General features: G+C 46.0%; 1 protein-coding gene across 4 annotated transcripts in view; it reads left to right on the forward strand.

Annotated features, from left to right (window-relative positions):
* Positions 1 to 16,889, forward strand: part of SMIM35 (small integral membrane protein 35) — a 428,495-nt gene that overhangs the window by 182,444 nt on the left and 229,162 nt on the right. The window contains exon 1 of one of the 4 annotated variants that reach the window (XM_086957014.1): positions 293 to 868. The exons of 2 other annotated variants lie outside the window; for them this stretch is intronic. The gene's annotated coding sequence lies outside the window, so the exon portion shown is untranslated. Of the gene's footprint in view, positions 1 to 292; positions 869 to 16,889 lie in introns of those variants that run through there. One more of the 4 variants, XM_086957016.1, reaches the window with a different exon arrangement.

Here is a 16,889-nt window from a genome sequence, read left to right on the forward strand (position 1 = left end):
GCGCTCCACTGTTTTTGCATACTCGTTTCTGAAAGTTTGACATATAATTCAATATTGCGTGCCATCACAACCACTTGAATGCATTGAAAATGACTAATAAATGTGGTTATTCACATTAGGGATCCCTATAATGTTTCCCAAAAACAGGTCAGATGTCATGGTGCTTGGGCTGTACGAGGACTAGGCCACGGGAGAAAGTCCCTCGGCCTTGGCCCGGATCGGCGGCAGGGGACAGTGTTTGCTGTGTCGCCAGCCAGGGTAAACAAATAGAAAGCGCTGTGCCAATACCTGTGGCTTGGAGAGACCATGCAGGATGTTGGGAGCGTGGGAAACACAGAGGTGTGGAAGCGAGGCCGCCATTCCCGCTGCTGCAGGGACGGCAGACCCCCAGTATCGCTGTGGAACGGACAGGAACCGCCCTATATGAACAGGAGGGAATGCTGCAGGTCGCAGGAAGGGGGCACCGCGGCAGGAACTTCGGGGGAGAGAGCCTACTGCTGCGCACTCCCCGGGAATAAAAGGACTGTGGAGGTAATACGCGTGGGAAGTGAAGACCTCCTGCGTGAGCCCTGCAGGAAGGCGGCTCTTATGCAGGAAATTCAAGTTAAAGGCGCACGTGCTGCGCCGGGTGTCTCCAGGTGAAGAGAACACTGCTGCAGGAAGTTACACATGAGGGGGATAGCAGGGGGCACTGCAGCGGGAAAGATAAACTAAAGAGAACAATACAGCAGCAGCCATGAGGTAAGGAGAGCGCGAAGGACCACTGGGCGAGGAAGAAAGTCCCGCTGGAACCTCCACAGGAAGAGAACTCAAGGGCAGAAGCGACCATTTGCAGGTGTGACCCCTGCAGGAACTCCAGTGGCGCCAGGTAGGAGCCAGTGTCAAAAACACACACACTTCTGTCAGCACACCCTGCTTTTCAGCACAGGAACGCACGAAAAGCTCTGTCAGTAAACCTCTTTCCTGAACAGGTACACCCTATGCTAAATGCTAATCTAGCATTGGGAGCTACATACAGCTCCGTCAATGCACCTCAGTCCTTGGCCTGGAGCACCCCTGATAACGCAGTACACGCACATAGCTCTCCTCAGTCCTGCTGCATCCCTTTTTTCCCGCACTTCATGTCACATACAGCTCAGTCAATGCACCTCAGTCCTGGCTGGAGCACCCCTGATAACACATCACTGATACGAACACATACTCCTAATAAGCCTCCTGCAACATCCCTCCATTTTCGCACTTAATGTCACACACAGCTCCGTCAACGCACCCCATCATATTCCGCAGTGCCCAGGCTAATCAAATATAACACTGGCACAAATACACACTGATCTGCCAATGTACCTCCTTCCTGCATTTTAACCTCACTCCTTCCGGCAACACCCGCAATGCAACACACACACAAATCTCACAGTACAGTCAATGGTGCCCTTCAGTACTCCTTCTATTCAAGTACTGGACCTGACATGCAAGGCTGGCAATGCACTTCAATCCTGGACGGCTGCAGCCCCCTGCTGTTTCCTTAAGTGTACCATAACTTTACCTAAGTACCTCGGTCTTAAACTGTCAGCTCCTTGATTGGACGCATGCTCTGTCATAAGAACATCGGCCAAGTTGTGTGAGTGAACTTCTCAAATTCTGCTTCGCCCGAAGCGGCTCCTGTTCTCGCTCCTTTCTCTCTTCCTTTTCTACACCGTGAGGTGTGGATGAGGTGCCAGGGCTGGACTCTCTCCAACTCCCCGGGTGGCAAGTGCATGAGACACGTAGCAGGAATGTAGACTGTGCAGACACCGCTGTGTGCCAAGGGTATGGTGTCTGTCATGGGGCTGGAAATCATGTGAGTGTTCGGCTGCGTCACTTTTAACGAAATAGTTCAGTAGGTCAATGACTTCTCCCGCCCTCTGCGAGCACGTGTCCATTAGCCCAGGGCACGTGTGCCTTTAAGGCCAGGCTGCGGATTAGCGCCTGCGAACTTTCCAGCTCTTCTCAGTTAGTTCATCATACTGAGGTGACGAACACCTCAGGCATCAGCCGGAGTCTCAATGATGAAATGCACTGAGTGAACCAGTGAGTGAGCGAAATCGCCTGCGGCGAGAACGGAGGAATTAGAAACTGCTCCTCCAAGTGAGAATTTCCATGCAAGTTGCGCCATGCACGTGTCTTTTAGTGATGTACTCAGCTGAGGCTGTGACTGCATATCTTCATGATGTACTTTGGTTCCATCGTGATATCATGATCCTTGGGGGATTGTTTGGCAGTTGGTCCAGCTGTGTCTGGCGAAGCTGTGGTGTGGGTTTTATCTCTGCTGAATAAACCTACTTCAATTGAAAAGCTGCATCTGTGTCGTGCTCATCAACATAATCTTGGCAACAGGGGTTTTCTGGGTAGGGTTTGTGTTTAGGGTGACCAACCGTTCGTAAATTTCAAGGACTGAACGTAATTTGGATCTCACGTCCGTTGTCCGTGGCAATACCTTTTACTATTGTCTGTAATTTTGGGCATTGGCTTGGGGAACATCACTGTTCCCCTGCCAGAAGCCTCAGCTCTCTGATGGGGCCGCTTCCCACTCCTCTGAGCACAAGAGCAGCCCCAACCGAGTACTTCACAGGTCTTTAAAAGACCATTTGCGTGCTAATGAGGCTTTGTTGTTTTTTTCCGCCCCTTCAGCTCCACACTGCCTATTGCTGGAAGAATTAGAGTCCCCCCCCCCCACCCCCTTGATATTTGGCTCTAGTTGTGTCTCTGATTGTGACAGATAAGGCTTGGCTGTTTAACTGTCAAGGCTGTATTTGGATTTGTCCTCTGCTGGTGGTGTGAGAAGAGTGACTGAGCATTACTGACACGAAAAGGCCTGCGAATGGCAGTGCTGGGAAGATCAGGCCTGCAGGGCCATGGCTTTGAAGAACAGTGCTCCCAGGGACTATGATCCGAAGCATATGGATGACCTTGTTGGGGTGTAAAGGGCCAGGACAGCACAGGACTCTAAGGGGCATGCCTCTGTGTGTTGGGGAGACAGGCCCATGGAATGTGGCTCTAGAACCGCAGAATTGCAAAGTATAGGGCTCTGTCAGTGGTGAGTGTATGGCTGCAAAGTGACAGCGTACGGATGGCGGGGCTTTTAAAGTAGAACTTATGATGTGACCCAGCCAAAGCTGTCGAAAGGTCCTGTGCCATTTATGAAACACTAAACCAGTTCTGGCCTTTTAGCCAAAAGCAAATTGTAAATATGGGCATCAAAATCCCAGCATGGAGTGTGTTGTTGCCTGGAAACAAAAAAAGATAAATGAGTCACACTTGAATGGGCCTTCCTGGCAGCAGTGGTACCCACGGAGGCAACTCCACTACAGTTCAGAGCTACGGGTAACGTCACATACAGTGTGATTACATTCTTTACATTGCAACATCCTTGTACAACTCATAAAGGTCATGTGCGGGAATTGACATACTGATGCCTGATACCAGGTAGACCAAACCGGATCGAGCTTGATGACAAACCTTCCAGCAAATGACACCATGATGTGACCAACCCGGGAGCAGAGCTAAAACAGAAAGGCTATCAGTAAGCCACCCTTCATTTCAGCCCAGCCCGAAACCCACCTCAGAGTCCTTTTCAGGAGTTTTAAATTGCCCAAAGATGCCATATGTTTGTCCGTCATATTTGATATTTTAGTCTTTTCTGAATGCACCTTTGACATTCCCTAGTATGGAAAATTGCCACTATGTGCAGACAAGGGAGGGGCATAAACAGAGTAGACCGAGACAGCTTGCTATACGCCCTCCTGGCTTTTAAACCGCACACTCCCTCCTCGTGCCTTCCCATAGATGAACCTGGTTATGCAAAGACCCCTGCCTCTCGCAGGAGCTCCTGCTGATAGCGTATGGGAGCAATGGATAGGTGTAGGGAGGGTGAAAGCTTCTGAAGGGCTGTTTCCCTGTCAATGGATAAGAAAGAGAAGCTGTGAGTGGGATCTCCCTTGTGGCAGATTAAAGCCTTTTCCATGTTACAATGTGAAAGGCCATCACAATGGGAGGGCAGAGGAGGCTGTCTGCCCCAGGCTTGTGGTTTTTCAGGGCCCCATGCCGATGGAAGGATGGATGGCTAAATGAAAGAGGGATGGAGAGAGATAGGGAGGATGGATGGATGACTGGAAGGGTGAATGGGTAGAAGGATGAGTGACTGGGTGGATGAATGAGTAAGTGAAAGGATGGCTGGATGGGTGAAAGGGTAGATTGCTGGATGGATGGATGAGTGTACACATGGATAAGGTGAAAGGATGAATGGAGGGATGGATGAGTGAAGGCTGAATGGGTGGAAGGATGAGTGACTGGGTGGATGAATGAGTAAGTGATAGGCTGGCCGGATGGTTGAAAGGGTAGATGGCTGGAGGGATGAGTGAATGGATGTGAACTGATCTGGGTTTAATCCATCATCATTCTTTAGCCCACTCCGCCACCCCAGGTCAGACATGGCCATATGCAAATCAGTCTGACCCTGTGCCTCATGGGAAAAGTCAAGCCCTAACTGCCAAGCCATGTCTTCCCTGGACCGGAAATAAGCATCCTAGGACCGGTTCCTGGCTAATCAGCCGTCATCAGCCAGGTTAGCTTGAATCCAGTGGCAAAGTGAGCAAGGGACCCACGTCAGGGCATACCCTGCCAACTTAGGGCGAACAAAGAAAAACCAAAGGGGACGATGGATGGATTGTTGAACATTGCAAGCACTCACCCCAGTCAACTGATCTGGCTTTAATCCATCATCATTCTTAAGCTCACTCCACCACCCCAGTTCAGACATGGCCATATGCAAATCAGTCTGACCCTGTGCCTCATGGGAACAGTCCAGCCCGAACTGCCAAGCCATGTTTTCCCTGGACCGTAAACAAGCTTCCTAGGACCGGTTTCTGGCTAATCAGCCGTCATTAGCCAGGCTAGCTTGAGTCCAGTGGCAAAGTGGGCAAGGTACCCACATCTGGGTATACCCTGCCAACTTAGGGCGCACAAAGCAAAACCAAAGGGGATGATGGACAGAGTGTTGAATATTGCAAGCACTCGCAGTTCGGGCTGGACTGTTCCCATGAAGCACAGGGTCAGACTGATTTGCATATGTCCATGTCTGAACTGGGGTGGCGGAGTGAGCTAAAGAATGATTATGGTTTAAACCCAGATCAGTTGACTGGGGGTGAGTGCTTGCAATGTTCAACACTCCGTCCATCATCCCCTTTGGTTACACTTTGTAACCCCCATTATCCTAAGTACATTTCCTATAGATTGACTTTCACATTTATATGAGTCATGTCTCTATATAATATGTGTGTGATGTAACTCACTCCGACACCCTGTCCTTCTTACTTGGGATGAGTAGCACTATAAAAGAAATTAAGTACACATGTGAGAGGGTTTATGTAAAGAGAAGGGTCACCATTGGAGAGTGGTAGCAAGGTCGGACTGGCCGGACCTGTCATCAGGGGGTTTTCCTGGGAGGTTGGAAAGGGGGGAGGAGGCGGTTTTGTTACCACAAAAAGACCTGCGCATTTGCTCAAAGCTATGTGCATACTGAAAAACCAAGAAGTGCACAATTATCTCAACCTAATATAAACTTCTTTTCACTAGTACTTAAGTGGTTGTCTATTTACTTACTTGTATTGTATTGTATTGTATAAGGATCTGTTAAGCGCGATTGCTGCCCAAGGGCGTCCAAGCGCTGAGTAAGTAGAGAGAGATGGGCGGTGCAGAAGAGATTAGAACTCGGTGGATTTGGCAAACAGTAGGGGTTTCAGCTGTTTGCGGAATGAGAGCAGGTTCGAGTTGGACCGGAGTTGTAGAGGAAGTGCATTCCACAGCTTCGAGGTGTTCAAGGAGAACATCCTGCCTCCGGCCCTAGCTCTCCTTACTCAGGGTACCACCACCAGGAAGGCCTCCGTGGAGCGAAGGTTTCTATTTGGGTGGTAAGGAATGACTAGATTGTCATTGATTGCTGGGCCTGTCTTCCAGAAGGCCCGATGGGCAATACATAGTGCCTTAAATGACACTCTCTGCCTTACTGGTAACCAATGTAGACTTTTTATTCCGGGTCTAGCTGACTGGGTGCGCGGGATCTGTAGCAGGGTACGGGCTGCACAGTTCTGTACCACCTGCAATTTCCGAAGCGTCATCTCAGGGGCCCCCACATATAGGGCATTGTTTGAATCTAGACGGGACTGGATCAGGCCTTGTACTGCCACCTGTTTGGCTTCCAATGGTAGAAGCGGGAGAACCTTCCTCAGGGTTCTGAGTAAGCCTAAACATGTGGCGGACAGCTTGGTGGCCTGGGTGGAGAAAGAGAGACTTTTGTCCAGCAATTATCTCAACCTAATATAAACTTCTTTTCACTAGTACTTAAGTGGTTGTCTATTTACTTACTTGTATTGTATTGTATTGTATAAGGATCTGTTAAGCGCGATTGCTGCCCAAGGGCGTCCAAGCGCTGAGTAAGTAGAGAGAGATGGGCGGTGCAGAAGAGATTAGAACTCGGTGGATTTGGCAAACAGTAGGGGTTTCAGCTGTTTGGGGAATGAGAGCAGGTTCGAGTTGGACCGGAGTTGTAGAGGAAGTGCATTCCACAGCTTCGAGGTGTTCAAGGAGAACATCCTGCCTCCGGCCCTAGCTCTCCTTACTCTGGGTACCACCACCAGGAAGGCCTCCGTGGAGCGAAGGTTTCTATTTGGGTGGTAAGGGATGACTAGATTGTCATTAATTGCTGGGCCTGTCTTCCAGAAGGCCCGATGGGCAATACATAGTGCCTTAAATGACACCCTCTGCCTTACTGGTAACCAATGTAGACTTTTTATTCCGGGTCTAGCTGACTGGGTGCGCGGGATCTGTAGCAGGGTACGGGCTGCACAGTTCTGTACCACCTGCAATTTCTGAAGCGTCATCTCAGGGGCCCCCACATATAGGGCATTGTTTGAATCTAGACGGGACTGGATCAGGCCTTGTACTGCCACCTGTTTGGCTTCCAATGGTAGAAGCGGGAGAACCTTCCTCAGGGTTCTGAGTAAGCCAAAACATGTGGCGGACAGCTTGGTGGCCTGGGTGGAGAAAGAGAGACTTTTGTCCAGCCATACTCCTAGGCTCTTTACACTTTCCTTAGGGGCGGGAGGAGAACCCAGACAGGGGGGCCATAAGGAAGTGAAAGGCACTGGTGAGGCTGGTCCCAGGAGCATGAGCTCTGTTTTATCTCCGTTTAGTTTGAGAGAGGAGGTAGTCATCCACTCCTTGACGTCCTCTAAACATTTCAGCAGGCCTTCCGGAGTTTGCCTGTTGCTCTCTTGTGCCAGCGAAACCACTAGCTGGGTATCGTCGGCATACAATATGATTTTGATACCGTGCGGTTCGACGACCCCAGCCAGTGGTTTCATGTATACGTTGAACAACGCAGGGCTCAAGGAGGAGCCCTGCGGCACTCCACAGCTTAGTGGTTTGCTGGATGACACTGTTTCCCCGTCAAAGATCTGAAAAGATCTATTAGTCAGGAAGGAGTCGAACCACCTAAGTGCGTCGCCTGATACTCCGATGTTATATAGACGGTTCAGCAAGGTGGCATAGCTGACCGTATCGAAGGCGGCACTTAAATCAAGGAGGATCACTGCCACTGATCCTCCCTGATCGAGTTCCCTTCGTGACTCCTCGGTAACCGCTAGCAAGGCGGTTTCAGTACCGTGCTTCGGTCTGAAGCCTGTCTGGGACGTATCCAGTAGTAAGTTATTCTCAAGGAACTGGACTAGCTGGGCGTTTATGTACTTCTCCAGGACCTTGCTTGCCCAGGGGAGCAGTGAGATGGGGCGGTAACTGGAGTGATCATCTGGATCCAGGTTGGGTTTTTTTTAGTAACACCCGCACCATGGCTTGCTTCCAAGCGGTGGGCACTGTACAGGAGGCGATGGAAGAATTTAGTAGCTCCAAGATTACAGGCAAGATGGCTTGGCTTGCCTGTATCAGAATTTCCGGTGGAGCTGGATCGCGAGGGGAGCCCGATTTAACTTGGCGTGCTACTTTGCCAAGGGTGTCAAGGTCTAGTGGGGGAAAGTGCTCAAGACTTGGGTGGTCTGGGGAAGGAGGGTGTCTCGAGGAAGGTAAGTCGGTTACATCTGGGATTGTGGCTGCTATTGGGAAGGTGGAGTAGATTTTAGAGACTTTATTGTGGAAGAATTCCGCAAGCTCATTACATTGTTCCTGGGTCTTAGTCAAGGGGGGAGCTGTGTTCACTTTAGTACATTGTTTTACTATGTGAAAGATTTCCTTGGGCTTGGATTTGGCTTCCATGATTTTGTCCGAGAAATAGGTAGCCTGGGCCGCCCTGACCCCTTCTCTGTAGGCCTTGATTGCCTCTTTGTGTTGTACCTTTTTTTCCGGTAGGAAGTCTAGACGCCACGCTCTCTCTCGCTGCCTACAGAGACGTTTTTTATCTCTTAGAGAATCTGAGAACCAGGGTGCTGATTTATGCAGTCTCTTTGAGGTGGATCTACGAAAAGGGAGAATCGTGTCCAGGGAGTTCGTGATCCAACCTTCATAATTTTTGTATGCCACATTGGGGTCTGTGCAGGGAAGTGGGCGGGTGGAGTCTAGGTTGCTTGTCCAGGATTCCATGGGGAGTTTAGCCCAATTCCTCCTCGTTGTGACTTGGGGAATCGGCAGGGGTTTTTTGTGGGTGAGCCAGGTGAGCGGGATTAAAAAGTGGTCCGACCAGGGGAGGGGGGTGGGTTGGTCCACTATCAGATCAGTGCAATTGCTAAAGATTGGATCAAGTAGATTGCCCTTCTCATGAGTAGGGGCTGTGACCAGCTGGGATAATTGAAGGGCTCCTAGGTCATCAATTAGTTCCGTAGCGATGTGATCTAAAGGGGAATTGAAATGGAAATTAAGGTCCCCTAAGACTGTGTAGTTAGCGGAGGTCATAAGTCGTTTGGCTATGATTTCTGGAAGAGACCTATGGAACAGTTTGGCGGGCTCCGGGGGGCGGTATATCAGAGTGCCGGAGAAGGTACTGTTCGCATTAAAATCTATGCTAAATTCTAGACTCTCACACTCAGGAATGGTTTCAGCTGTAGTCCGACAGCGATACTGGTCTTTTAGTATTATAGCTAGACCTCCTCCTCTCCCCTCTGGCCGGTCTAATCTAAAGATTTGAAAACCAGCGGGTAAGGCTGCAACTATGTCTGGCTCGGATTGGGATGTAAGCCATGTCTCTGTCAAAAAGATAGCATCTGGCTTATGCTCCTCAAGCAGCAGGGCAATTTGTGTGCTGTGCTTCGGCAAGGATCGACAGTTTAGTACATACATACAGTATTTCTGTGAAACGGCCGGCGGAGTAGTGCTGCGAAAGGAGTGTTTGCAGCCAGGGCAGCGAGGGGGGAGCTCCGATGGTGCATAGATGTGAGTACAGTGAGCAGCAGTTGTACTTCCTATGATGCGGATGGCTGTCGAGCTGTACGTCCTGCCCTGGGTTATGTGGGAACCAGGGATTGTGGCCCCTGGTCCCGTATGGTCGCGGACGGGCGCAGGCGGGCTTGCCTTTGGCGCGCCTTCGGCGCACCGCCGGCGCGCCCGCTGCGCCCGTCCGCTGCGCCTCCGAAACCAACACATTCTTATATATCAGAAGAGGGGGGGTGTGGCCTGTGTCAGTGGGCGTAGCCCGGGTGTCCCGGCGATTCTCCTGCGACCCGCTGCAGCGCCTGACTCGGCTGCGCGGGGAGGGAATCACATGTGGAGCCAAGAGGTAAATAGCGTTTTTTAAAAAGAATACATACTTCTATACTATTGCGCAACCTCTTCTGATGTGTCTGTATAGCATAACTTATGTCCTGAATTTTGACCTCCTGTCTGGAATCTTTGTCCTGAATTTATTTTGACCCTTTGTCCTGAATTCTTACACACACCATTCTGAGTTTGTACCCATGCCAGTTGGTCACCCTATTAGTGTTTTGTGTAAGATGGTGAGATGTGTTGTGATGTACTTAGGCTGTCTCAGCCAGGCTGGGCCTGCATATTTTTATGATGTAATTTGCTTTCATCGTGATATCATGATGCTTGTGGGATAGTTTAGCAGTTGATCCAGCTGTCTCTGGCGATGCTGTGGTGTGGGTTTCATCGCTGCTGAATAAACCTACTTCAGTTGAAAAGCTGCATCTGTGTAGTGCTCATCAACATATCAATTTTGGCGACAAGGGTTTTCTGTGTAGGGTTTATGGTTTGTGTAAGATGGGGAGATGTCTTGTGAAGTACTTAGGCTGTCTCAGCTAGGCTGGGACTGCATATCTTTATGATGTACTATGGTTTCATCGTGATGTCACAATGCTTGGGGGATGGTTTGGCAGTTGGTCCAGCTGTGTCTGGCAAAGTTGTGTTGTGGGTTTCATCTCTGCTGAATAAACCTACTTCAATTGAAAAGCTGCATCTTTGTCGTGCTCTTCAATGTAACAGTGTCCTTCCCATTGAGTATTAAAATATTTCTTGTTTAGGGCTTATTACCAGGTAGGGTGTATTACGTCCATCCCAGTTCTGGAGCATGCAAATGACTACGCCACACACAGAGCTCTGTAAAACGTCTTTATTCTTAGGTATGCAACTGTTAACTGAATGCACTTTTATGAACTTTATTGACAACACCCAGACACACCCAAATACCTCCCAACTTATTACTTAACTTTGTAAGACGTCAACCGAGGACCACAAGGGTCCTACTACACATGATCACAAAATACCACAGCTCCCTCTTTGTTAAATAAAAAGTGCTGAAAACATTTATATATTAGAGTTCCTCAATGAGTTGTCCAGGTGCTTGCACCAATCTTACAGATTGATTTGCACAAGTTGAAGGAGATGCACTGTCATCTGGAATCGTAGATGTAGCCTCAGATGTTTGACTTAGGCTCTCAGGAGGACTTGTCTCACTCATGCTGTCTGGAGCCGATAAACATCGAGGCAGATGTTTGAAATGTGATGAGTCTCTCATAGTGAACTTTCTGGGACACTGAGCAGTCACCATATGTCCTTTACTTGTCACGACTCTCAATGGACCAACATCGAACAGAGTGCCAGGCATACGTTTCTGTTTTAATTTCTCTGGGACCGGGGCTCCTTCTTCCAAAACTATGTCCCGAGCGCATTAGGGCTTATCTGCATAGGACTTCATCTTGCTTTTGCGAGAAGTGTCCGTGACACGAATTTCATCAGTGTCTATTACTCGGCTTGTATTCCATCATGGTAGCTTTGTCCCAATGGCTCTCCCAAATAGCAAGGTGGCAAGATTTTCACCGGATGTGGAATGGATGGGTGACCGATAGGTACAAAGGGCTGGACATAAGGCTGACTTGAGATCGCGCTGATCCACTTTCTTCAGGGTGTCAAAATATAGTTCAACAACGCCATTTCCTTTTGGCCAGAGAGGTTTGCTTTTCTGATGCTAGGCATTCAAGCGACTAAGAAAGTTCTTAAACTCTCTGCTATTGAAGGGTGGACTGTTTTCAGATTTGAAAATGGAGGGAACGCCACATGCCGTGAAAATATCCAGCCTGTTATGACTTTGCAATGGGTGGTCAATGATAAATCTTGCACCAAGGGAAAATGTGAGTACTCATCAATAACTACCATGTGATGATTGCCATTGTTTAAAGGTCCAAAGAAATCAACTGCATTTTTTCTCCCACACTTGTTTAGGAAGGTCAGACATATTTAAAAATGCTGTGTTGTCCTGGGAGATTAGCAGTTATACAGGGTACATGCTTTTAGTTCCTTTTCAAATCATTCATCAAGGCGAGGAAACCACACTGCCCGGAGGACTCTCTTGGTGGCTACAATACCACAATGTCCTTCGTGTGCCATTTCAATTACTTGTTGCCACAAGCTCTCAGGTATGACAGTTCTCGAACTTCTTAGTAGAATACCTTCTTGAGTTACAGAAAGTTCTTCCTGTAAATCTTTGGATTTTTGATATTCAACATCATCTGTGAGAGGACAAGAACATTTTCTCCATGATAGCATTGCAATGATATCCTTGAGTGTGAGCATGGCTCTGTGTTGGTAACAGCAATGATTTAGTGAATGGATAGAGCTGCAGGGGTGCTGGACTGTACTATGAAATTGATATATGCTTCAGCCACTTTAGAAATTGCACTGTGATGCAGTAACAGCACCCGTGAGAAGTAATCTACGGGTTTTGATCCTTAACCAGTTTATGCCCAATATTGTAATCATACTCTTGCAATCTCGCCCCCACCTCTTGATGCAAGGGGGCATCTTAGCTTTTGGATTTCTGAAAATGCTGAGCAATGAATACCTGGTGGTCAGAGAAAATGGTGAAATGTTTTCATACAGAAACACATGAAAAAGTTCACAAGCCCACCCTACTGCTGAGCTCTCTTTTTCAGGCTGGAATAGGCACATTCAGTCTGAGACATAGGTCTGCTAGCATAGGCTACAATGTGTCTCTGAGCATTTGGATGTCCATTGTGTTGAGCAAGGACCATACCCAACCCCATTGGGCTTGCGTCTACTATGATCTCAGCATGTAACTTTGGATCAAAATAGGCCAATTCAGTTGCATTTTCAATTGCGTGTTTAATTTTTTGGAACTTTGGTCACATTCAGGGGACCACTGGAAGGGAAAATTCTTCTTTTTCAGCTCTCTTAATGGGGCACCCACCATGGCAAATTCACAAATGTATCTGGAGCAATTGCTGCCCATGCCTAAGAAGGATCACAGAATAGTTATATCTTGCGGTTAGACAAGTGGATGACAATGCTTATACTTTTTCAGGGTCATTAGTCATCCCCCCTTCAGAGTAAATATGCCCAAAGAAATAGAATTTGGTTTAGTGAAACTCACAATTTTCTGCATTTAAAGTGAGACCTACATCAGTGAGCAGGCGGCATACTAAAATATCATCACTGTAGTTAATAACATGTGTGACAGGTTGAATTATTCGGTGAATGACATCCTCAAAGATTTCTGCAGCCGACGCTACACTAAAGATAAGTATTTTTTTTCTAAACAACCCAACAAGAGTTGAAAAAGTAGTAATGTATCTACAGTCCTCTTCCAGCTCAAGTTGATGATATCCTTTGTTCAAATTAGGACAGAAAAAGACTTTGGCACCATTCAGCTGCGTAATCATGTCCGCTATGTGTGGACTCGAATGTCTTCCTCTCTCGATTGCTTTATTGGTCTGGCACATATCCACACAAATGCACACTGCACCTCCACTGTCCTTTTTTTGGCATTACCACAATGAGTGAAACCCATGGCATCAGACCAGTTGAGCTCTTGATGATGTCATGCTTTAACAATGTTCCTTTCTCAACCGCCTCTTGTAAATGAAAAGCAATCCAATGGTGTCGCTGAGCAACAGGATGAATGTCCTCATTAATGTGAAGTTTCACCGTCATTGTATTAAATTTCCCTAGTCCATGAAACAACAATGGGAATTGACTCACTATTTCAGAATGTGCATTGAGATTGTAGTTGAGGGTTATTAGTCCCATGTCAGCAGCAGTACTGAAACTGAGTAGAAATGTACTCTATGAGCACCTTGGAGGACATGAAGTGGCACTTGGAGTGCCATTTTCTTATGTCTCATGGTCGCTATGAATGGCCCTTGACTTTTCAATGTCATAGAAGCATCCCCTGGGGAAATGCCTTTGTTTTTGATGGTGTTCGACATGGTACTCTAGACAGTTTGTTGTATTTTTCTACTGGTATAATATTGATAAAAGCACCACTGCCCATATTAATAGTTATAGGGCAGCCAATTACTTTTAGCGTGCTCTTGTAGTAATTACCAAATGAGTTTGGTTTCTTCACGTGGTGATCTCTCTTTGACTTGTGTTCTTTTTTACAAGCAGTCAATACTACATGTGCATATCATTCTGCAGTCGACATCACCATTGCTTTTGACCCTTGCGGGGTTGGCTAGATTGCTTCTAGAACTTTCTGGCACCCATTTTCTCTTCTCATCGTGACACACTTATTTTCTCTTTCACTTTTCAGACAATTATGAAATGGTTTTATTTTCTACAACATTAGCATATCTTTCTAATGGCAGGACATGTACCTTCATGTGGAAAAGAGAATTCGCATCAGAGATGCAATTTCTTTTTCTTCAGATACATTGTTTTCTGGGCCTCCACTTTGTATTTCTGCTAACTTTTCATGATCAAAACTGATTCATTTTGGGGTGTTCCAGCTTCCATATCAGTAGCCTGTCAATCTGCATGTTCCTCAGCTCTCACAAGCATTAGTACCTTTTCTAGACTTAGAGTCTCTCTCAGCATGCATCGTCTGAATGAATTGGAGAGGCAACCATCGATGACTGAGACGCATATCTTCTTTATCATTGAATTCACTGGCCTCCTACAAACCTACACTGCATTCCACTCAACTCCAGCATCAAATAACAAAACCCACTTAAAATGTAGGAACTCCACACAGGAACACCAGAGCAAGGTCCATAAACCACTAGAGCTTTCTTGACCTCTCATCATTGGTGTAATGCATAAGAAGGTAGAGGTACAGACAAGATCAAATTCCTAAGGGGTGTCATGTGTGGGCTACCTGTGATGTTCTTTTAATTGTCTCCCTAAGCTGCCCATGCAGTAGTATATGGTGACACATCACCTTATACGATTTACTCTCAGTGGGATTACCCTGCATAATGTGAGTGCTTGTACAAGTCTAATAACGTAAAGGAAGGTAAAAAAAGGTCCTGGCAATCACCAATTCAAGCTTTGCTATATGCTGAGAACATAATAAAGCACTGCAATAAGCAAAAGTGAGTCAGGTGGGATAGATCATCAAATACTTAAAACATAAGGGATTCCAAATTCCCTTATATTCAGAGCATTAGTCTCCACATCAAGTATGCATACCTAATACAGAAGCAGGATTATCAATTTTATTTATAATAATCCATCATACAAATCCATGCTTTTATATGATTCCATCAGTAACATCTCATTTACACATATGTACACAAATATCTACATCCAATCTGTACAGCTGACAACAAACATCAAAACAAGAATTTGTTACATTTAAATAAGTGAACTCTTTTCACCCAAAGAATCGTACTCAAAAAGAACTGTGCCCCCCCCTACTTATTCAGGGAGTACACTAAGAGGTAATCCTGTCTCAACACAATCAGTTCTAATCAATCAAGAACAACAAATCAGAGATTGTGATGACTCAAAATCTCATAATTAAAGTAATATCCTCAATCGACTCCTCTTATGAATTTGAAGCATGTCGACACGGACGCGTTTCGGCCTTCCGATATCTTGGCCTCCTCAGGACGAGGGTGAAATCAAAGTGTCTGATGTCCAACTCTTAATCAGGCTAGCCAATCCAAAAAAGCAATTCATGGGTCCAAATCTCGTCTAGGGGGAGAAAAATCACCGCCCACGACCATTCCTCCGGGGCGAATCTCTTTCCTTTATTTTCTTCTACCCGATGCTCTCCCAGACCTGTTTACAAACGGCAACGGCACTCTCTCCTTACTCCGACCAGACTCGCACCTAACATAATAAAAACAAATCATGTATTGGCACCTTATTAAAAACTCATCATTTGGCACTGCAGTGGTAATTTCCTGAAGATTATACAGGCCTTACAACACCTAAAGACTCAAATATACAGTAATCAGTTTGTTCAAACAAGGTGTTCTCAAGTCAGCAAACAAGAAAAAATCCAAAATATCTTCCCAAAATGATGAATAATAAAAACCTATGGTAAAAGACAGCATCATCTGTCTTATTTTACTTATTTATTTACTCTGTTTGAAGTTTTATATAGTGCAAACATGACTCAGACCAGGGTCATTTTAACAGCATTATAGTCCACCGGGCAAAGCAGTGCACTAGGCCATGCCTACGCAACCACTTACAGGAATAAAAATGATTAAGGGAAAATGAGTGTCAAATTCTGGTCTGCATGGGGCCCCTATGCTCGGGGGGCCCTCAGATAACTGCCCAGGGTGGCCATGCATTAAGACGGCACTGACTCCGGGAATGACACTGCCTTGCATGGCAAAGGAATTTGATAGAGGAAAACAATCTTCATGAACAAATAGCAACAAAGACGGCTAATCAGGGAAGATCAGCAAAAAAAAAATCGCCAATGGATCTTATGTATGGGAGTGAGATGAACCAAACACAGCCTTAGGGTCATGCACAGGGTTGGTAGGTGAGACATTAACATATTTATTGTTCTTCTGAGAAGGTCTGTTTTGCCTGACTTTTGTGTTTAAATGTGGAAGGCTCCAGGAGAAGATATTCTGTCTTCCTCTGTCCCTGTAGTGGCGAAGATATTCATCTTTTCACTTAGGCAGCAGGGAGAGGACTTTGAGAGTGGTGCAAGCAATCTTAAATAGAACGCTGCCTTCAATGAGGAGACATTTAAGAGGTGAATTACATAAAAATTGAATGAAAAATATTGTATGACATGAGCATATTATTTAAAAAATAATCTGGCTACGAAAATACTATGTAACAGAATATCGAAGGAAAGAATATGTTTTGTTTTGTTATGTATTATTCTTGTTATGATTATCGTTTTTAATGTTGTTTGCCCTAAAAGCGTCATAATAAATATTTAGTTTTTCTATTCATTTAATTTCTTTTTAGTTAATATATTCATTTTAGGTATTAGTATACTTGTTAATATTTTTTTTAAATATAGAGTAGAATTTTAAGTGTTTCATTTTCATTTATTTTTATTTTTAATAAGTAATTTATAATGAAGTAGCGGGTTGGTTTTTAGGGGAATAGGGTAGGAAGTTAATTATAATTAATTTAAATTTATTGTTGAATAATATTTTAATATAAAATAATTGTTTATCTGAATAATAATTGTGTAATCA

The sequence above is a fragment of the Lissotriton vulgaris genome, chromosome 2_1 (genome assembly GCF_964263255.1).
Source record: "Lissotriton vulgaris chromosome 2_1, aLisVul1.2, whole genome shotgun sequence".
In the NCBI taxonomy this organism is placed as follows: Eukaryota; Metazoa; Chordata; class Amphibia; order Caudata; family Salamandridae; genus Lissotriton; species Lissotriton vulgaris.